Source organism: Myripristis murdjan, chromosome 7, assembly GCF_902150065.1.
Source record: "Myripristis murdjan chromosome 7, fMyrMur1.1, whole genome shotgun sequence".
NCBI classification, from domain to species: domain Eukaryota; kingdom Metazoa; phylum Chordata; class Actinopteri; order Holocentriformes; family Holocentridae; genus Myripristis; species Myripristis murdjan.
The window spans coordinates 33,502,484-33,525,998 of record NC_043986.1 but is presented as its reverse complement, the minus strand read 5'-3'; the positions used below and the strand labels follow the sequence as shown (position 1 = coordinate 33,525,998).

Here is a 23,515-nt window from a genome sequence, read left to right as displayed (position 1 = left end):
ACTGTCGCCAAGAGCATGCTCAGGAGGGAATCTGTTGGGTTTCTTTGTTTTTTTCTTCTGTAATTCGTAGAGCGTGGTCTTTACCTGCTCTACCTGTAAAGTGTCATGAGATAACTTCTGTTGTGATTTGATGCTATATAAAGTTTTATTGATTGATTGATTGAGGTCAGAGTACCAGAGACAAGGTCCTTCATGCAGCATCAGAAAGGCATGAGGAAGACAGCAAAAGCTGGCCTTGCTAAAAAAAAAAAGAGACACAGCAGTTGCCTAATGTTGCTGCACCATCTGCATACATCATTGACCATCCAAGCAAGCAGATCTACACATATAATCACAGGCAAAGCCAATGTACCTAACTACAGGAAATACCTTAAGGTCAGTGATAACAAGGCTGCTTATGCAACTTTGTAAGCAGCTACATAGCTGATACAGGGCCCAAGAGGATCTCTTCAGAGAGCACAGCCATTTTGGCAAGTGGCTTTGAAAATGGGGAGGAGGTCAAGGTGGTCAGCAAGTCAGGTGTTGACATGTGTAGAGACCAGGAGGAGGCTGTCACCAGATTGGTATTCCATGCAATACATCTTGCACAGTCACATTCTCGGGTCATCATCAGATGTGATGATGCAGATGTACTGGTTTTGCTTGTCTATTATTCCAGAAAAGGAATGTTTGGATCCTCGGTGGTGTTCACGCACTCTGGACATGGCCAAAGGGAGAGGTTTGTCCCAGTCTGTTCTATTGCATAGAAGCTTGGTGCAGCACTTTGTGCGTGTCCACCTGCATGCCATGCCCTCACAGGTTGTGATACTACAAGCAGCTTATATGGAACTGGGTAGGCTACTTGCATTTAACAGACTCAAGACCCACCTGAGTTACTTAAAAGAGATGGACAATTTTGGACGTTCTGAAAGCCTGGAGGAGGCTATTCCTGTGACAAGAAAGTCTGCCCTCCTACTTTATGGCCAATACAAAAGGGAGGATGGCCATCCTTGCGCCACTTTGGGCGAGTTGAGGTACACAGTAGCATCTACTACGGATTCATCAGCTCCACATCTACCCCCAACGGAGGATGCCTTCCAGCAACACGTCAAGAACCTTGTACCAGACCGTAGTGTGGTGTCACAGCCATGTGGCTAAGCCTCATCTCTGGAACCCAGTTGGTAGAGGGTGGAGGCTTAGAGAAAGTGGCTCTATTGAATCTGTGATGTTCCTGAAAACACCTGCACCTAAAGAAGTCCGAGACATCACCCATCTATACTGTAAGGACGGAAAGTGCAGTAATACCAGCAAATGCCAATGCCTTTCAGTGGGCTTGACCTGCAGTTTTGCTCTTGCTCTGTCCCTGACTGCTCAAATGTGAGCCATGTTGTTACTGATGATAATGAGGATGAGTGATAAGGATATGTTTGTTGTATCACTTTTTGCTCTTTAAACACTTGCCTCCCTGCACACGCACACACGCGCGCGCGCACACACAAACACACTTACACACACTATTTAAATTAAGTCCAAGCATCTAACACATTAGCTTAGGTTTAGTTAAGTTTAGATTGCAACATTTATTTTTATTAAAAACTTTGTTAATCTGTAAAGCTGTTTCCTTGTCTCTGTGTCTCTGCGAGGTTACCACGGACCTTTTGTAGCACAGAGGCGATATGTTGCTCAAACACTCGGTATTTAGTGTTAGTGTATGTTTATGTTAACAATATGTTAAATTATTATTATTTTAAAAATGTAAATTACTTATGAAACAGACCTAACAATTCAGCTACCAATGAATGAGCAGTAGTATGCATGTGATAACATAGATTGAAAAATAAGCCGAAGTGATACCTCTTCTCTGAATAGACAAGCTAGGCCAGTGTGCTGCTGTTAGCCAGTGAAAATAAAGAGGAGTGGCAACTCTTCATATTGTTACACAATCTATGTCTGTGCGCTGCTGTGGCCTGGAAATTCCGGTAAAATAAGACAGTCGCCTAAAAAGTAACCTGTTTTTAGACCACTTTCACTTGTTTCAGGATCATTTTTCCTTGTTCCATTGGCAGTTTTTTTTTTTTTTAAACTTACTGAACTTAGTGAACTGTGTTTTAAACACAAACAGCTAGCTAAGAGGATGGTTGGGAAAGTGGAAATTCGAGGGAAGTCGGTTGGTTTGACAAGATCCTTTAATTCACATGTGAGCCAGCAAATACTCCCCGCAAACACACACGCCGCACAGATCGGCAGCGTGTGTGAGCTCGTCGTATATCATCATATAGCAGTCAAACTAAGCTGCATTTTCACTTCCACCACCAGGAAGTGGTGATGGAACACACACACTAGCGAAGAAACCGAAACACAAAACAAAATCCTGTAGGAAGGGAATTTCTTGGCTCTGTTCTTCCTCTTTGGCAGTTTTGGCAGTGACTTCCAGTGCACTCTTGTTGCTACAGCGCCACCACATCAGCGCAATGCTGCAACTGCAGTTAAAATGACATCCATCTACCACGGCGCTTGTCAGAAAATAACAATTTTCCCGACGTCAGAGTTTTGAGAGCCGGGGGCGGCACGAAATTAGGCTGAGGCGGCCGCCTCGTAATTTTATATGCGGGAAAAACCCTGGTATTAACGTTTTACATCAGCAATTTTCCAGTGAATTTTATTCAATCCAAGTCAATTTTCTTACCAGTAACTGTGTGGTAAGAAAATTGTTACCAGTAACACCACATAATGATTTATGGCCTGTGTTTGGGACACCTTATACGTTTTAGTGACATAGCTCCATGAGTATACAAGCTATTCTTACACAACTGATATTGCTGGATTCAGCAGAACCACACCTTTCCAGCAGGCCCTCATATGTATTGGTATGACAATCCATGACAGAGTCACTATAAAGCAAAAAGAACATTCATTCAGATTTTACATTCTCGCCTATTGTAAGTATGTGTTAAAATGACTATCTCCCATGTTATTTAAGATATTGACATTCTGTTTCTTCTTTTATGTAGAGTGATGTCCTGGCCTCAAGCATGCCAAGTTTTAGACCTCTCACAAATTCCATTGTGAACCTACATGAGTTTATATGCCTCAACCCACATACGGCCAGGCTTTATTTTTAGTTTGGGGGTGTATGACAATATATATCAGTTTCACCACTTTTGCAGTAAAATATTTTTATCCAAGAATCCATTTCATGTATGGGAGACCTTAGTGATGAGGAAAAACAGTGTTGGGTTTGGTTCTACCTCCGGTAGGGGTATCTCAAGTTTTTGGGGCCATTGTCACAGGCCTAGTATGTCGGATCCCTGATAGAAGAAATTGACAGAAGATTTCCATCGGACATACTGGATGTTCTGTCATGGTTCACAGTTTTGGAGCCAAAAAAACCCAGAAAAAAGCTGCTATGGCAAAACAGTCTCATGAGAATTTTTCTCACTATGGTGCAGAGAAGCTTGACAACCTTCTGACACACTTCTCATGCAATATAAGTGCAGCAGATGCACGATCAGAGTTCGCAACGCTGAGGCAACTCATGGTTTCCAGTGACCTGTATGCCTCATACTCTTTTCAACAGTTTGCAGAGGCTGTCTTGTGTGAACATAGTGGTGTATTCACTGAAATGGGGAAGCTCATTAAGATCGCTATGGTCGTACCAATTGCAAGTGTGTCTTGTGAACGTGGATTCAGCACACAAAACAGGATTAAAACTAAATTCAGAAAATCACCGAATAACACAAACCTCACCAATCTGATGCTCATTTCAGAGTTTACCTCCCCTCCTCCTGGACAGTTTTCAGACCCACAAATATGTTCTTGTTTTAATCCCTGTGTTGTTAAGTGGAAAGAGAAGACGCAGAGCAGACAAGACAGGGAAAGAGCATGGAGATGGGAGAAGAGAAAGCCATTGATGCAGCAGAGATGACCACTAAAGAAGGAGAAAGAGACAACAAATCAAAGCAGTGTATTAATCTGAGGTACAAATAAGACAATGTGCAACCTGCAGTTAAGTTTGCAAATAGGCCCTGGCATTATAGCTTAATAACTGCCAGGTCATGTGACCTATTGGGTCAAAATCAGTGTGGAACAGTAGAGCTACACTTGCTATATGGTGCACACCCCTTTTAATACCATTTTAACCCTTCTCATATTTGTTATGAATTTTTAAATCCATTTCATAATGTAAATATGAGCATTATATCTTAATAACTCTCAGGTCATGTGACCTTTTGGGTCAAAATCAGTGTGGAACAGTAGAGTTACACTTGCTGTATGATGCACACCCCTTTTTATATCATGTTGACCCTTCTGAATTTTTTTTTATAAATTTTAAAATCCATTTCGTAATGTAAATATGAGCATTAGAGCTTAATAACTCCCAGGTCATGTGACATATTGGGTCAAAATCAGTGTGGAACAGTAGAGCTACACTTGCTGTATAATGCACACCACTATTTATATCATTTTGACACTCCTCATATTTTTTCTGAATTTTTAAATCCATTTCATACTGTAAATATGAGCATTATCTTAATAACTCCCAGGTCATGTGACCTATTGGGTCAAATCGGTGTGGAACAGTAGAACTACACTTACTGTATGATGCACACCTCTATTCATAGCATTTTTACACTTCTCAGAGAACAAAGTCCGGAGTCCGATATGAAGAGGCAGCCATTTTCAGTGCCAGGCTTCCTGATTTACCATGAAACAATCCAAACACAGACCCTTTACATGTACAAGACCCATTGGTCCAAAATTAATTAAATAATGATAAATAAACAAACGTAGCTAAAAAAAGTGATTGGTATTGCTCTTGCAGAACTTGGGAAGCAAATATCATAGTTCAAGTTTAATCCTTACAATGTGACTGTACTTGCCAACATCCAGACGACCGTGTGTATCACGGTTTACCCCACTGTACACGGTTCTGTGTTAAACAGGCTGGCAGACGACACAAGAACAAAGCTGGTAAACACGGTAACGTCGTTGAACATACATTACTTACCCAAACTGCGCGTACAGAAGACGATTTACTTTCGATTTTAGTCCGTGTGTCTGACAGCCGTTAAAAACGCCCACGAAACGTGGCCATAGGCTTGTAGGAAAGATAGCCGAGATCAGAGCCTATCTAATAGCACAGCGCCTGAATCAACTTACGTCTGATTGGCTGACGCGGGCGAAGTGTTCCGCCAATCTTCAGTGTTTACATCCGGTCCCGGTTGGGTACAGACCCTGCTGTTGTACGTGGTTTTGGTGCTTTTCCCTCCGAAATTCACATTTGGCAGAGGCACCAACTCATGAAGGAGACTCCGTGTTTATGTAAATATACAGCATGTAGCTGGACAGACAGTATCGCGGTTTTCCCGTATTCCCCAGAACGGAAAAGCTAAACACGCTAGCCTGCGGAGCTAACACTAGCCTTGTCATGTAGCGGCTCCATGCTTGATGTGCGGATGCCGTCGCCGCACAGATTGAAATAAAAAACAAAGTCATATTGTAGAAGTTAGTCTGTCAGTGTGTGAGCTGAGGAGTGTCCAGTCCAAATGTCTCTCTGGGATGCATGATCTGAGCTGTGGATTCAAGTCCCTCTTTCTCTCTCATGTCCTCTGTAGTGATGTTGTGCTCATCCTGTTCGCTGCACATCCTCTCAGCTCAGCTCAGGACACTCGTTCAGCAACACTCAGCATTTACAGCTGTCTTTCTGAACACGTTTCAGTACCAGCAGCTAATCAGCTGCAAAGGTGACCCATCCTGTGCTCTGCTGCTACAGCCTCTGGAAGACCTTTAGTCCAAATTCTACATTTGTCTGAATTTTCAGTGTGAGGCAGACACAGCCTTTGGTTTTGTACAGCTTTTAGTCCAAAAAAAAAAAAAAAAAAAAAAAAAAAACCGCAATGATGCCTCCAGTCTCATGCCTTTTCTTTCATCCTGTTCTGAGCCCAGTTCAGAAGCAGCTGTATTTTTCATACAGTTAGAAATAGTTCATAGCATTAGTTTGACACAAACATGTATGAGTGACACTCCCACCTTCTTGGTGAGTGTTACTAGCAAGGTTGATCTTCAGAGTGTGATTGCAGACCAAAACTCAATTTCCTAAAGCATTTTGGGAAATGAAGTCCAGTCTAGTAGGGATTAATGTTGCATATTCAGGTAATAACAATGGCAACAGCTTGCAGAGTGACTTAAAGTTTTCATGTTATCATTATTATTATTATTATTATTATTATTATTATTATTATTATTACTATTATTGTTCATTTGAAGTACAACCCAGCCATAACAGTGGAATTCAGCAGTTTAAAAATGCTGCAACATGGCAACAAAGCGGTCAGTGCTATGCCCTGCCATGACAGAGGAAACTCCAGCACCACAGATGGACTGGGAACAAGATTCAGCCCTGACCATTTTCATCTGGACCAGACCCCTGTTCCCCCAAAATACGCACTTATGAGTTGCATAAAGCAATATCAGGCTATTTCTAACATCTAGGCTAAGCAACAGATATCAAGGTGGCACCCTAACAACAGGTGTACTTACAGGGTTTCATAAAATAATATAATAATTACCAAGAAACAGCCTGGAGGAAAAGTTGGCACCCCAGGAGGCGCATTTAGTCATCTGACAGCTCTCGGCACACTTATGCTACAATTCCTAACTTAAATCAAACACATATTACAAAGTCATATGTCATGATGAATATAGTCTATGACAGAATGCATCACTGTTATCATACAACAAAAGAGCCAAACTCAATTTTCCCTTTGGACAAAAGCTTCCCTTAATGTTGGGATGGCCTAAAGGTGATCTGGAAGTGTGTGTGAAGTTGGACATGAATTACCAGCGCTCTGTTTAGTCCATCATCTGACACTGTGTTTGAGCTGATCTGATGCTATTCACACATCAGGCTTGACAGTCCATATCTCTACCAACGCTGTTTAAACAGGCTCATTCACTGCTGTGGTCAGGCTGTCACCCCTGCTGGAGCGAGCCAGAGCCACTGATCAGCTGAGCCATGATGGCACCTCACCTTGACATCATTTAAAAAACAGCAGCACAGCAGCTCTGAGGAGCAAACAGAGGAGAGTAGCATGTCCTACTGCAGACAGTGAGAGGACGTCTCATCAGTGCGCTCCTTTCTGCCATTCTGTCAATTATCCCATCATTGTCCAAAGCCATAAGAATGACTTTCTCTGGAGCCAGAAGCATGAACACGTCAAGATGCATGTTAACATTTATGTAAATGAATGCTCTCAGTTGTTGAAATATGCCTTTATTGTGGCAGACTGAGAGAAATGCAGGTGTGTTGTATTATGGGAAAAATGTTGTCAGCCAGTGAGAGTCGCTGTTAGGGGCTTGTGTAAAAGAATGAGGATGTCCAGTAAAGCTCTCCTCCAGTGAGAGCAGACCCACTGTGTTTCTTCTTGGCTCATGTCAGGTGTGTTCAGGATAATCTCGGTCTAGCACTGGATGCTCACGTTAAGGACGCTGTGTAGGTGTTCTGATGACATCAAGTGTGAGAAATGATAATAACAGAGCACTTTCCCACCTTGAGGTTATATTTCTTTTTCTCCATATTTGTTCAAATGTGTCAGCATTAGCTTTAGTACTTCCCCTGGTAATTGTCAAAACATTGCATAATGACAGCTAAATAGATCAGTAGATAAATATTTACTCTGAATAGCTGAGTCAGCCCACACCCATAGCGAACTATTAGCCGACCAATCAAATGATGGGAGTGCCACATGAACATCCTCTCCTGCAGGGTATATAACAGGCAATGTGTGACCTCTCCATTTCCCTGAGTACATGAACCTGACAGAATATGAGCATAAGAATGGGGTGTGGCACAAAAGCTAATATCTCACATGTAGAGCTTAAATTTATAGCTTTTAATAGTATCAAAAGCTATAAATATACACTGTAGATAGATGACTCAGTGTGAGCTAATGGCAGAATATTGAAGATATGTATTTATGAAACACACAACAGCACAGAGTCCTTCAGACATGTCTACCTTTATATTCCCTGCTTTTCACCCCAGGCCTGCCCCTGATCCTTCTCACTGCCCCCTGCCCATCCCCTTGACACACATACACAAACACATGACTGCTACAACACACCCTCTCCTAAACAATGATTTGCGTCAGTGGAAGCGCTTGAGTCCCGACTGAGCGGTGACAGTAACTCACGTGAGGCATTAGCTTGGACTTGGTCATGAAGTCTCCCTCAGGTGGAAACAAGCTGTTTCTCTGTGGTGGATGGCAGACTGGCTCTGCTCCTGTGTCTGTGAGACAGGAAGAGCTGGGTGGCCTGTCTGTCTCACCACACAGAGGAGGGTCAGTGTCACGAAGCCTCATGACAACATCCAAACCTACCACTGCTGTCCTCTGCTGGCACAGCCCTGGGCTTTAGTGTTAAGATGACTGTCGCATTACAATGTTGAATTCAAACTTCTCTTCATGTGTGTGTCACAGGATATTGTGATCTGATTAATATAATTTTAACTGATCAGCTCTGAAGGTGTCCAAACTCCTCACTCTGTGCTCCCAGTATCAACCTGTAGATCTGCCTGGATTGCCCTCTCTTCATTTAAAACCCTCCTTCTTGATAAAGCTTATAAGTAGGACTGTCCCATAGTTCTGCTGCTATAGGCCTAGACTGCCAGGGGCCCTCCCATGATGCACTGAGCTCTCCTCTCTCTCCCCTCTCCTTCCTCACGTATTCATATTCCATTAATACATGTTACTATCTGGCCGTCTTCTCTCTCCTGTAGTTGTGTGCTCTCTCCTCTTCCTTCTCTCTTCCTCTGTCTCTTTTCAGCAGGTATTTCTGCCTCTGGAGCTCTAGAGTCTGCACCCGTGATGGCAAACCCCCTGCTGCCCCTAATTTGACGTATTACAAATAAAACTGAACTGAACTGAACTTAGACTGAAGATATTGACCTATAGACTTGGGTGGAAACGAGCACAGCAGAGAAAGACATAGTGGCAACCACACTCCGCTTCGATCCAGAGAAGCAAATGAATGAGGTCAGCTTGCCCATCCAAATAAAATGAAAGCCCTGGTATCCTACTGACGTTCTTGCAGAATGCACTCAAGCTTAATGTCAGCAAGAGTTGCTTGAGCAGCACTTGGAGACTGTCCTGTGAAGTCCACTCAGCAGTATATGCTTGGTAGTCTAGGTGGAAAAGGGGGGTCCACGCATATAGGGTGGGTTTTTTTTATCAGGACCTGTTTTTTCTTAATCATTGAAGGGTGTATTTTAAGATTCTGCCAGGGACCAGGCTGAAGTAATGTTCCATGGGATTCATTTTTAACCCTTTCTTACAAAACCCTGGTACAAAACCCGAAAATGGAAAAAATAGAAAATAGCATAACTTTTGAACGATACATGCTACAGGGACAAACACATTTTTCCATACAATTTGGATTCAGGGAATCCATTAAAATGCTTATTATTAAGATTCAAGCACATTTTAACTCCATTTCAGGACAAAAACTACAATAAAAATAGGCAAAAATCATCAGATCACGTCTATATTTCTCTGTTTACTAAATATTTTGGGTGGATTTTTCTTGCCAATTATTTTTTCTCAATCCTTGAAGGGTGCACTTTAAGATTCTGCCAGGGACCAGGCTGAAGTCATGTCCCATGGGGTTCATTTGAACCCTTTCTTACACATACCATAACCAAACCCCAAATAGAAAAAATAGAGAATAGCATAACTTTTGAAGTGCTCATCATAAAGAGACAAATGAACACAGTTTTCCATTCAAGTTTCGCCAAAGGAATTCATTAAAATGGTTATTAGAAAGATTTAAGCACATCTTGACTCCATTTCTGGACAAAAACCACACAAAAACAACAAGCGGAATCATGCACTTTACAATACAAGCATGAAATTTGGCACAATTTTGGCAATTTTTGCCCTAAGGATCATTTTTGGCTATAGGGCCATCGCAGATTTGTCCCGTGGTAACTGTGGCAACCATTTTTCAAAATGGCTGCCACCTGCTGTGATTTTACCTGTAACTCAGGTTCTAGACCACCTAGGATCTTGATCCTGGTGGCTAATCCTACATTTTCAAGGATGAGGAATACAGTGGTTATATTTACAACATGCTAGCAACTACCTAACTACTTATTTCTGGCATTCAGTTAATTAAATAATAGTAAAAAAACATCAAAATATGTATTTCGTTAGGGTATACTGTACATGATTTCTAAGATGTTGATAGATATGCCATGAAATGTGTGTGTTATGGCAATGGCCAAAGTGGAGCTATACAGCAGTACAGAGACAGGATACCTTTTAGCCTAAAGGCATATTTAATAAAGCCAAAGAGGAAAGAAAGTGTTACAACACAAAGTTGTGTATGATGACACAGTCCACCACAGTGACAAAGGGCAGTGTGTTAGGGTTAGAACTGAAAGGAGAAATGAAGAGCTGCCTTGGCACATTTGCACACACCCCTTTTTGCAACCACAGCGGAGGAGGTTGCGACATGCCAGGCTTGCTTCTGGTACTGTGGTCCAGTCAACTGTAACTATCTTTATGTGATAATCTCTTAAGCTGCATAGTCCTACAGTTTGGGTTTTCACTTCCAAATGGCTACGGTATTTCCACAGTAAAGTACCCATTCTGAATTTCACCAAATATGCATAAAATTGACTACAAATTCAAACCATTTTGGTGTGATTATTTTCAAAATTGAAAAAATGAAGAATGGGCACAGAATGGGCACTTTACTGCACAGTAAAGTGCCCATTCTGTGTGACATTTTACATTTTTTCAATTTGAGAAGTAGTCAGTTTTATGCATATTGGTGAAATTCAGAATGGATACTTTACTGAGGAAATTTGGAAGTGAAAACTCGAACTGTATGTCCAGCTTAAGAGTTGGTAAAAAGTTCATGAAAATGTCGATGTTTTGACAAATAAATGCATTTCTGATGCAATGGTCATTATATTTCTAGGGTTAATAATGAACAAATAATAAACAATAAATGAATATAAGACACAAAAGCAAGCTACAATGGTCTAATATTGAGGAATTTCAGTATTCGCAACTGGTGAAATAGCCCCATGTTTGGGATCAAAAATAAAAATGAAGAACTTGCATAAAGAAAAAATGTTTTATATCCCAAGAAAGAATAAGCTTTGAACTTTAAATTATAACAGAGATCAGATTTTTTAAGACATTCCACATGCAGTTATGGGCCAATGAAAATCTGACACAAAAACTTTTTTTGGATTTGGACCCAAGTGCGTGGGATGTCCTGAAAATTTGGTGAAATGACATGGAATGACCCATGTCCATTTATCACTTTTTATAAAAATTTTTATAATTTTTTTTTTTTTTTTAAAATAGGTCAAAAAAAGTAAACATCCAAAAATGATCCCTATTAGAATCAATGTGTTTAATGCAATATTTCTTCATTTTTGTTTTAAAATAATGATTCTTATTATATTTTGGTCAACACAAGAATAATTTCATGTTTTACATGTTCATTTATCACAAGGCTACTCAACCCGTGGCCCGGGGGCCACATGCAGCCCGTGCATCATTTTTATGTGGCCCGCCACTATCATGTAATAAAAATATTATGATTCTATCTAATCATTTTGGGTATAAAGCCTCATTTTGTTGTAACTTGATCATTTCATCATTAATCATTGCATGACAATCTTTTATTCAGTGAGGTTTGGCCTTGGATGGAAATGTAGCTGTTTTCTGTATGTTTCATTAATTTTTAGACTACTCACGTAGCCTGTGACAAAATTATTGTTTAAACGTCCAAAACAGGACAGACATGTTTAGCTTGTGGCCCTTGGACACAGCTGAATTTTGCTGAGTGGCTCCTGAGCCATCTTAAGTTGAGTGGCCCTGATTTATCACCTTGTTTCATTTGATCAAAATATTGCTATCAATGCAGCTATCAAAACGCCAACATTCATCGTTTGTCTGGCCGTCTGTCTGTCTGTCTATGCACGTCCACACATATGTACACACACACGCGTGTCTTCTCTCTTCTCACTATGAGCAGCTCTTACAAACTGCTTGTTTGTGGCAGTGAGCACTGCACACAGTGTCACTGCATCTCCAACAACTATTGCTGGCTTTGCGATCTTTTGTTTCTTGGACAGATCTTACACCTCTTTCTCTTCTGCTGGCCCTGTCTGCTTCTCTCCTGTGGCTGGATTGCAGCTTTTGTCATTCTACACCTTCCCATTGCTTCAGTGATGTAGGTTTGTAGGCGTAGGTTACCTTCCAGTCATCATATATATATTCTGAAGTATAAAAATGATGATAATATTTACATGTATGTTGCTGTGTAAAAATAACCCTCAGGGTGGTGAGACTGCTAGCATTAGATGTGTGGATCAACAGTAAATGCATACCTGACATTCACAGCTGATAAAAATCAAAGGTTCCTAAGGTTAACCCTTGAAATTCCATAGAAAATGCTTAGGGTCATTTTTGACCCCACGAATGGAAGAGTGGGGTATTGATATAAAAAATGCAATTACTTAAAAGACATAACAATTAAATACAAATCCAAATGGCCTCATGTCAAAGACAACCTATTTGAGGAATACAAGGAAGATTAAATGCTAAAAATTTAAAATGACTAAGACATTGAAAAAAAAAAAAAAAAAAAACACCGCTGGGGTCATTTTTGACCTCAGCGTATGCATCTAAGGCTTAAAGCAGAGAGGAAAGACGATGGTTATTGTTATTGAAGGTCAAGCAAGAGATGAAAGACTGGCTGAACCAGTACATTGTTGAGGAAGCCACAGTCCACTCAGTGAAAAAAAAATTGGCTCATTGCGAAGGGACTTTCTGCCTCTTGCTTTGCTTTCAGTTTTATTTATCCGTGTACAGACAAAGCCTTGTGAACAGCTGCTGACGGTCGAAATCCTGTGTGAATCAGTCATATGATCTCTTCACTCTCTCTCTCTCTCTCTCTCACACACACACACACACACACACACACACACACACACACACACTGGACCATTTGAAATTATTACTTTAAGGCACTGTGTTTTGACATGTTTTGCTGCATTGTTTGTTATGCCTCCCTTCCAAAAAGTATTTCAAGTTTCACAAGATGTTTTGGTTAAAAATAAATGTCACAGACTCTCCACTCTTGCATGTGACTCTTTATCTATTTCTCCTTTCAGTTCTTGTTCTTTTTTTTGTGGATGTAAGCAAATGAAGAACTTGATCAGGGTGTGAAAAAGCCAGTGTCCTGTTACTTTCTATTTCCACTAACCAAGCTACTTCTTATATAAAGCTGCTATGCTGGTGTCTATTTCAGAGTGAAAAATGAATAAGATTAATTTGCTTGTTGTGTTGTCTCAGCAAGGAAAATGAGCACGCACACACTCATGTCTACTGCAAATGTCTTATTTGTTACAAACTTTCAGGCAGAGACCTTCTTCAAGAAACTCAGTGGCAACAAATGGCTGTGATCATGAAAGCCCCAATGTAGAGCACCTGTGTCAAAGACTCATGTGACTCATACCTCAATCAGTCTTTATCAATCAATCAATCTTTATTTATATGTTAGTTGCCGCCTCCCTCCTGTCTTTGTGTGTGTGTTTTCCCTCCGTTTTCCCCTCCCCTTATGTTGTGTTGTCTTCCTGATTTGCAGGCTGGGCATGGCGGCCTCATTGGTCTCATCTCCCTAACCTGTTCCTTCACGCACCTGGTCTGCATCTCCAATTATCTCCACCCTGCTACAGTATATTACCCCGGTTCAGACCTCCATTCTCAGCCTGTTCGTCGTTTGCCATGCGTGGTAACTACTCGGCTCCTTGGAAGACCTTTGCTATATCGCTTGCTCTGTATTTTTTTGTAACCCTGGATTTTTTCCCCTGTGCCTCTAGACCCTGTCTGCTCCTCTGTGCCCAGCCTGCCTTCCCTTGCCCTGCCTGTCGTGTCCAGCCTTGTCGGTGGATCTCCATTGTCTCTGTCTATTTTTGTGCCATCTGGCCTTTATTGAAGTGTTTTTTTGATTGTATCACCGACTCCGCATTGTGGGTTCACTTTTGTTCGAAAGCCTCGGCTTAACAATATAGCATCAAATCACAACAAAAGTTATCTCGTGACACTTTACAGGTAGAGCAGGTAAAGACCACGCTGTATGAATTACAGAAGAAAAAAACAAAGAAACCCAACAGATTCCCTCCTGAGCATGCTCTTGGCAACAGTGGCGAGGTAAAACTCCCTTTTAACGGGAAGAACCCTCTACCGCAGGGGTGTCAAACTCGTGCCATGGAGGGCCAAGAGGCTGCAGGTTTTCATTCCAACCAACAACTCCACCAGGTGATTTCACTGATCACCCTACCTCGAAACAGAGAGGCGGGACTAATCAGTGAAATCACCTGGTGGAGTTGTTGGTTGGAATGAAAACCTGCAGCCTCTTGGCCCTCCATGGCACGAGTTTGACACCCCTGCTCTACCGGTTGGGTGGAGAGGGGGGAGAGAGAGAGAGAGAGAGAGAGACAAACAGACAGGGAGGGAGATTGGGACAAATGACAACAACAGGGCATCCTGACAGATAATCTAGATGGAAGTGACACGCAGCATCCAGCTTTCTCGTCTGCAGCTGGATGAGCAGGACAGTATGACCTAGACAAGACACAGAAAGCACAACGAAAGTAAAAGGGGCGGGGGACTCTGGAACAATAACATGCACTGAGTAAAAGGAGAGGAATTGAAATACCTCAAGAGTATTGTGGCCCACGAATCATCTGATGGACAACAAGAGACCCAGTGTATGTAATACTCCCCACATAATGTCTTATGTGGGGTAGGCAGGCTGAGGACACCATAAAACATATGGCATAAAAATGATCAATTTATTTATTTATTTATTGTGATGAAATTTGTATTATTATTTGAATGAAAGGAGCGTAGCCATACAGTTAACAATGCAGTAGCAAATAAAGTAGGGCTAGAAGAAATGCGTACCAGTGATACAACAGATACACAAAACACACACCTATGGAGTCATGCCAAGACCTCAGAGTGAATTCAGTAGAGCATGCAAGCCACACATCTAGACATACATGCATGTAAGCCATACATTTTCACTCATACACTCATATAACTGCCATAAGCAGCTTCTTTAACCCTCAGAAGAATAAGATAATAACCATTGTTGCCAAGATAAGGTGTGTGGAGCTTTTCTAGTTGCAACCATCTTCTTTGCAGCTGTCAACCTGGCTAAAATCCAACATTTTCCCTATTTGTAAATGAAGTTGAGAGAAATCATTTAGAACAGTGTTTCCCAACCGGGGGGGTACGCGTACCCCTAGGGGTACGCGAGCACATTGCAGGGGGTACGTGGAAACATAGGCGGAAATCCCGGAGACGGATCCCAAGACCCCTCCATCCATAAATTTTGAATAATATAGTAATATTCAATGAAAGCACAATGCAAGCGGTAGAGAGAGGACAGACCACAGGAGGAGCAAATACTGAGTTTATTATTCTTTCAAAAAGTCTGTCAGGATATTAATGTCAGAAATAGTTCATATTTTACTGATATTTTGAGTTTGTCTCTAGATAGATATCTATTTTTTGCATTTTAAGTTGCATTATTTTGTGGCATAGTTTCATTTCATTTTCTTATTTGATCTAAAAGGGACAGTGTACAGCTCAAACATATACTGTATGTCACTATTTGATGCCATATCTTGCTTTACAATAAATCTGTTTTTTGAAGAATAGTTTGATGTAGTTGGATTATTCAAGGTATTTCCTTTAGTTTAGCTTATTTTGAGTTTCTAGTTCTTGTAAAGCTACTTTGATGGACTGTAGTGGAAATAGAACAGTAAGTAAAGAAATTTGGTTAGAGGATTATTGTTTTTAATAGCATTATTTAAAACATATTCATAATGAGGGGTCAGCACTGTACTGCAAATTTCAATGGAGCATAAGAGAGTTCAGAGAGAGATGTACAATCGTGCCAGACAGCAATTTTTTCATGTCCCCCCCCCCAAGAATTACTCTCTGAAATTTTGCTGTTTATCCCCACCCACCCACACACACACACACACACACACAATAATGAAATGGGATTTTCGCCCCTGCATGGAAACATTTCATAACATAACATAACTTATAACAAATGAGTATGACGTATGAGTGAGGGGGTACTCATGGTCTGACAAAAAGGCTCAGGGGGTACACAAGACAAAAAAGGTTGGAAAACACTGATTTAGAATCAGAACAGTGGGAGACAGGGGGACAGATATATGCAGTGATACATGCATGTTGGACAAATTTTCCTTATTCATCTTCCAGAAGTTAGCTGCACCAGAGCATTTCAAATCATGTGCTAAAAGGTTTTTTAAAGGTCAGCATTTTCTAGTATATGACAATATAATTTGGATACAAGTCCTCTAGTTCCCCGTGTCCCACGCAGCACTTTAAGTAATGAGTGCTCTCTGAGTGGAGTCTGCCCCGTAGGTCTACATGGCTGTCCTTAACTGTAATAAAAATGAAAACTTTACCACCTTAAATTAAACTAAATGGAAAGGTTTTCAAAAGAGTGCAGGCCCTTGTCCCTAAAAATGTTTTCAAGAGTGCGTATACCTTTGTCATACCAATGTCAGCACTGGCCAATATTAATTGGGCACTTGCCAATCAATAAACCTTCTGTCATGATGGGAGGTGGTGGTTGGACCCAAACGCAGGAGCAAGCAGGCAAGGAGCTCAAATGACAGCAAAACATTTAATCAACTCTAGGGAAAACACAGGGAACACTGGAATACATGCATGTAGCAACCATGAAACAGAACAATGAGCAGACAGTGAACAGAACTGAGCACAGAACTGACTTAAATACACTGGACACACCTGGGGAAGGGGCTGGAGCACATGACAAGAGAACACAGAGGACAGGCTGAGGGAAACACTGGGATAATTTCCAGACTGAGGGCAGGTGAGGAACTGGGAGAGCCAAACAAGACACCAGTGAAAACACTGATGGGAACCGGGCAAAGGGAACACAGGGGAACAGAAAAACATGAGTCCAATCTAAAATCCACAAACACAAGAAACATGAAACCATGACACCCTCATTATCACAAACTGGAGAATACTGGTTTCAAATGAATGAAAAACTGCAATTTTTTCCTGATTCTCTCCAGCCTGAGATGAGGTGAGACAGAATAGGACCAACGTGAATATTCCATTTATTAAGAGGGGTATTGGAAAATAAGACTTCCTCTAGCTTTAATGGAAGATTGAGGTTCTCCTCCAGAGAACGCCACGCAACATCAACTTTTTTATCATACCAACTTAAGCAGTGGATGCAGTGTAAATGAACCATGGTGAAAGTTAACACTGGGAGAGAGATCCCCAGTAAGTCTGTCTCGCTGCATTGTGGGTAATTTTAGATGGGGGCGCTTGCTGTTCCAAACAAAGTTAGTGATTACATGTTGTAGCCTGACCTGAGAACATGGACGAGGTGGCAAAGGTAACACTGAACTCACAAAGTTAATACGAGGAAGAACATTCATTTTGATAATAGATACTCGAGATCTGAGAGAGTTTGGGAAGTGCAGACTATTTATCAACATCACACTTAATCGAAATGATCAATTTATTTACAGCAAAACACTCCTATCAAAAGTAAACCACATTCTTTGTATTGCATGTGATTACACCATTTCCAGGTGCAGCTCTACGTGTTGTGACAGTGGACACAGTGTCCACATGTAGATGGTCTGTTTAAGGGGAACAGGAAGAGTCAGAAGAGTTTCAGGTCAGGCTGGCTCCAACCAGTTTACTATAAAAATTCTGTCTCTGGGGATTATCTAAAGTGCTGGAAGAAGACTGGATCAGTGGCTGTTCTCAAAGAGGGAGTGGTCAGTGAAAGCAAAACAGGGAATTGGCTAAAATCAACAGGTCATCTGATTATTTTTCACTTTGACTGGTTGTATTTTTGTGTCACATATTCATGACCTTTTACATGAAAATGTAAAGAAGGATGCATTGTTTTGTGTGAACTGGCCTAGAGTATATGAAGGACTTGTTACAGATTTATGCATCAATAACTCAACACACTGAAAAGAACCATTCTTCTCAATGACGGCTGCTTTTCATACTTACAGTCCATTTTACTTCTATTACTTTTAGACTTTTACTTGATCCACTGATGTACTTCACACTTGGTCTGTGCTCTGACAACAGAGGTCAAGTCAAGTTGTATATTATTCGTCCCTGTGAGGAAATTTGTTCTCTGCATATAACCCATCGTGTCAGGAGCAGGAGGGTCTATAGCCAGTGTCTTTCAAATGTACTGACAGGACTATGTTCAGATTCACATTCAGATTCAGATGACTTTATTGATCCCATGAAGGGCAATTCATTTGCAGTATACCCATCATAAAAAAAACACAAATGCATTAACAATATACACCATGTCACATGCCAAGCACAGCCAGTAAACAGACCCCGAGAACGTCTGTAAACCTACATGAAGAAGAAAACTATTTCATAAAATAAATAAATAACTAAATAGACAGTGAATGTCCATCAGGGGACACTGATCACATACAATGAATGCCCAGAGTTTAATAAGCTAATAGACGAAGGCATGAAGGACTTGGAATAACGGTTGGTTTTACACAGAGGTAAGAGATACATATAAGATATGTTTCTGTAAAATTATTGGCACTTTTCTTGGCACAGTATTGCGATAATTCAGGCATTAGAGTCATTTATCATGCATGAGACTTTCTATGGAGGATCATTTTGGAGCTGTGTTTGAGGATCAGAGAACAGTCTGCACTGCTCATTGCACGGCAGCATCAGCACTTTCTCTCAGGTGAAGTGTGCAGGAAAGGTGAAGCAGTCAGCATTGCAGTTTCAAAGATTAATGTTAAACAATTCAAAATCACAACATTAAAATACTGTCTTTGCCAGGCCGGCATCTGGATAGCTAGTCAATGAACCTGACATTTTGATTTCAGGTCTGAGGAGTTAGCTAATTTGTGTTCATTGCTGAAATAACAACATGATTTCAACACTGAGACTACAGGCTATTGCAGGTGAAATGCCCCCTAAATTTAGAACACTATAGAACATGAGCTCAACCTTTTATTTTTTGAGTCAAGGTCTAGTGAGAGAGCAAGTGGCCACACACATTAGAACCACGCACACTGTTGATTTGATAATCTTGATAAAATGTCCCCTGCCAGTGACAAATCAACCCTCACCATTGGTTCCAGCATTGTGGAAGTCAAGTTTGCCCTCATTTACAGAGAATGCTTATGCACAAACAGAGGCAGTCCAGTGTGTAAAGGTAAACAGGAATGTCACCACAAACACCAGCTTAGTGAAGTCACAACAATGCAAAATACTGTTTTCTCCATGGCTGATAGGATTAATCAGTATTATGTAAACTCATCTTGCGGTATTATATGAAAAAGTTCTAGAGCTTTAAAAACATGTATGCAACTTGATGCATGAAACTTTGCCTGAAAATGTGCACACCTCTGTGGGAACTGACCCATATGTAAGCATGTTTTGGATACACAGAGAGATCTTGACTCAGATGGCAAAGCAGTGACATAAATACATCAAATCAGACATCTAACAGGCTAAAATACCAAAGCCAAATGTTTAATGTGGGCTATAAACTTTCATCACGGTCCCAGTGAACTGCTACACAACCAAGCTGTGCTCACATGGTTATCAAATAATCATGCATTATGGTTATTTTCATGAGGTGCTTTGGAAGGTGTAGAAGGTGCAGAGGTCTTTCCAGTTTTTCCAGGCTGTAAATTCTCCACCCACTTATATCAGGCCATGGGTCAGAAGGCTTTCAGACAGACCTACATCATCATCATCATCATCATCATAATGCTTATTTACTCTGCTCAGTCTCATTTTGTTGAAAGCCTGTTGCGTGGCCTGCTCTCTCCTTGAGCTTCAGCCTCGCCTCCTCAGCTCAGATCTCCTGAGGGTGGAGTCTAAGGTGCAAGGAGAGGAAGCGAGGAGAGGAATAGAGGATGTACAACTGAGAAATGAGAAAGACCTAAAGTCAGAAAGCGGTTGCTATATAAGACAGCTCCACAATCAACTTGTTTCAGCGTCTGCAAATTCAGCACCACACAGAATATGAAGAATATGAAAAACTTCAGGGGTCAGCGGGTGAACCGCAACTGAGTTTGGCTGAGTCATTCTGCAGAAGAGCGCCTTATGACCAGAAGGGCAACAGATGGCAAGAAATTACAAACACTGTCACCAGTCACACTGCAGAGGACATGGTGCCTATTCAAATGAGAGTCAAGAGAGATGGTTTCAAACCACTTTGACTATGTTGGACAGCTTGACTGGCTGGAAATATTTCAGTCATACAGTTCTGCCTAAATTGTGTGATTCATGTCGCCAAACTCTGGAGCAGAAAATGTAGAGGGTTTCATATCGAGCCGGTGTAATGCAAGACTTTTGCAAACACATTTTTGAAGGGATGCAAAATATTGTCAATTATCGTTATCGGCAAAATCCCCCAAAATATCGAGATTTTTTTTTGTCAACATCACACACCCCTACTATGAAGTGTAGAGCAACTTCTGGTGAGTGTAACACACCCGGGGCCAGTGCAGTCATCCAGCTGACAGTCATCCTGCTTGCTGACATTGCTGACATTGGTATGACATCAGTCAAATAAACGCTTAGTCATCAGTTAATAGGCATATTGTTTTTTTTGGGAATACATCTCTTTGGTAGAATCAAGCATTTTGACATGGCTCATAAACCAGATATAAATATTGTACAGTTTGTGAGACAGATTCACCTAGACGGGCTCACACCAAACCCAGCAGTTGTTACAACATGGGAAAACGAAATAGAGCAACAACTCCCAACAGTGAATGCTCTTATGGAAAACAGATTACTAACGTGTCATGTAGGTCTATGTGTTTGTAATGCTGGATTTCAAACTTCAAACAAAATTCATTTACTTCTAAGAACTTTGAAGAGCCCAGCGAATATGTGAGTTTTTAAATAAAAATCGTTTAAGTACAAACTGAATCACTGAAGGTGGTTTATGACCTTCTTCAGCAAAATATAAATAGCATAATTTAACACAATGTATAAAAATAATGTGTGTGTGTGTGGACAATGATGTGGGTGTTTAAGGTGAGTGTTTGTGTGTGTAGGTGTGCAGTGATTATTGCATCAAGTGGGACTGATGATGAAAGACAAGAACATAATTTTTTTTAAAAAAAGACAAACGAATAAAAACTAACACCAAGCATTTTCTAAATCTAAACTAGCAAACACGCCTTAAAAAACAAATTAAAACCAAGTGAAAAATGTAAAACGATGATAACTTTGGGTCCAATTACATCCATCTTTCAAGAAAAAAATAATATCCCAGCGAGCATGCTCAACATGAAAGGAACAGAACAAATCGCGGGTGGAGATGTTGCAGTGTTGACCGCTGCCGGGGAGCTCCTCAGCAAATATGGAATGAATTTTTTTTTTTAACTACAAACTGAATCACTGACATTGATTTATGCCCTTTGACAACATACAGAATAGCATAATTTAACACAGTGTATAAAAATAATGTGTGTGTGGACAATAATGTGTTTGTGTGTGTAGGTGTGCAGTGTTAATTGCACCAAGACAGACTGATGATGAAAGACAAAAACATCATTTTAATAAAAACACCCTGAGCAGCTGTCTGTCATACACATCAGCTAGAAAAATATACAGTATATACGAGGATGAATCTGAAAAAATACTGTTTTTGTCAGTCCTTTTTAAAAAACATACAAAATCCACAGCTGAATAAAATACATATGGGTTTACAAAAGATACAAAAACAAAACATATTTCTGTAAAATGATTTACCCAGTGTACCCTCATACTGCACAGTGGAGATGGAATTGTATTTGCCTCTGTATGACTATGATGGTGATTATGATTCTTCTTCACTCAAATGATGATGCAGACTGGGAAATTAAAATTGTCAATAGTCAATAAAATTGGCAATAAAAGTCAAGAATAGTGTCAAAGTGATGAGATAAATGTCATGTACTGCACATGCTTTTGTACTCTAATGAGGCATTTTGGATTTCATTATCCAACATATGATGCATTATGAAGGCAGCAAAATATATGCTGCATCCATGAGCTGCATCCACTTGATTTCTTGGGTAAGATGGACTGTCTTGATTCCTCAGCTGGAGACAAACCAGGCTGAAACACCACAGTTCAGAACAAACTCAACCTCAACCTCAGAATGGAAGCAGGAGATGCATCACCTACTCAACACCTTCTCTGGGTGACATCACAGTTCCTCTTGAGCTTTGGTTCCCAATGGGTAAAACACAATGGTCCGTATGAGGTGATTTTTTATTTATTTATTTTTTTTAAATTTGGACCGAAATTAGAAGGAGTAAGCTCTTGAAAGTCAAACATTTGTCTTTCTGCATCGTCCCCTCCTACATGAACACACCTGATCCTGTGGTCATGGAGCATACTGATCCCTTTGGTGTAGAGAATGTTGATATTTTTAAAAATAGGCTCAAGACCGTGTGTGTGAGTGTGTGTGTGTGTGTGTGTGTATGTGTTGTCTGTGTGTGTATGTAAGAGAGAATCGAGGGGTGGGGGTCTGAGGTTGGGGTGGGGAGGGGGGTGTTTTTAACATGAAAAGCACTTTGTGCTACATTTCATGTATGAAAAGTGCTCTACAAATAAAGTTTGATTTGATTTGATTTAGAAACCAGTGTCATCTGAGCTGACAGTCATCATCTGAGACAAAATAACAACCACTGAGCTCCTGTCTTCATTTTTAGGATGAGGTGCAGTAGTAGTCAGCAGGGGCCAAATCAGGTCAATAGGGCAGCTGTGGAGCCAGTTCAAATCCACATTTCTGTACAGCGGCCATGGACACTGTGGAGGTGTGGGCAGGAGGATTGTCCTGGTGGAAGAGCACACCTCTTATCAGCTGTCCACTCTGAATCTCTTGGGAATCCACCTTCCTGGATGGAGGTGGTCCTCCATATTTGACCTCAGTAGCTCATGTCTCATGTATGACAGGGCATCCTCCCCAAGTGTGGCCACCAGGGTCTCTGGACCTCCTCACGTGTTCAGCTCTTCAGACAGAGGTAGCAGCAGGCTGCTTGATGGCTGATGGTTTCCATTTTCCTCAAAAGGAATTACTGTAAAAAAAAAAAAAATTTAAATTTATTTTATCCGTAACAGAAAACAGTTAAGTTAATAACGTCAAACTTCTTGTGTGATCATTCAACAAGCTGAACTGCATGTAAATTCAGAGGAAACTGTAGAGCTCATTTCCGTCTTAAACCACAAACGTATGTATCACCTCTTGAATGTGCCACTGATCTGCAGATGCAGAATGTTGTCTGCACAGTGACACCAACCCCACACTGTCACTGTGGGCTTGTTTTTAAAAGCACACCCACACGGGAAGTTGTACAGCAATGCATCCAAACTAGTCTACACAGATGTGTTACATGGCTGATCTGAAG

The 23,515-nt window shown here is 40.9% G+C and overlaps 2 protein-coding genes across 12 annotated transcripts in view; both read right to left on the bottom strand.

Moving 5' to 3' along the window:
• Positions 1 to 23,515, bottom strand: part of LOC115362123 (tumor necrosis factor receptor superfamily member 14-like) — an 80,571-nt gene that overhangs the window by 16,225 nt on the left and 40,831 nt on the right. Inside the window, exon 1 of one of the 11 annotated variants that reach the window (XM_030055927.1) lies at positions 5,140 to 5,199. The exons of 7 other annotated variants lie outside the window; for them this stretch is intronic. The gene's annotated coding sequence lies outside the window, so the exon portion shown is untranslated. Of the gene's footprint in view, positions 1 to 3,721; positions 4,143 to 4,987; positions 5,079 to 5,139; positions 5,200 to 23,515 lie in introns of those variants that run through there. 3 more of the 11 variants (XM_030055920.1, XM_030055923.1, XM_030055925.1) reach the window with 3 other exon arrangements.
• LOC115362120 (tumor necrosis factor receptor superfamily member 14-like) overlaps positions 21,323 to 23,515 on the bottom strand; it is a 74,253-nt gene continuing 72,060 nt past the window's right edge. Inside the window, exon 11 of the transcript XR_003928474.1 lies at positions 21,323 to 22,479. The gene's annotated coding sequence lies outside the window, so the exon portion shown is untranslated. The remainder of the gene's footprint in view (positions 22,480 to 23,515) is intronic.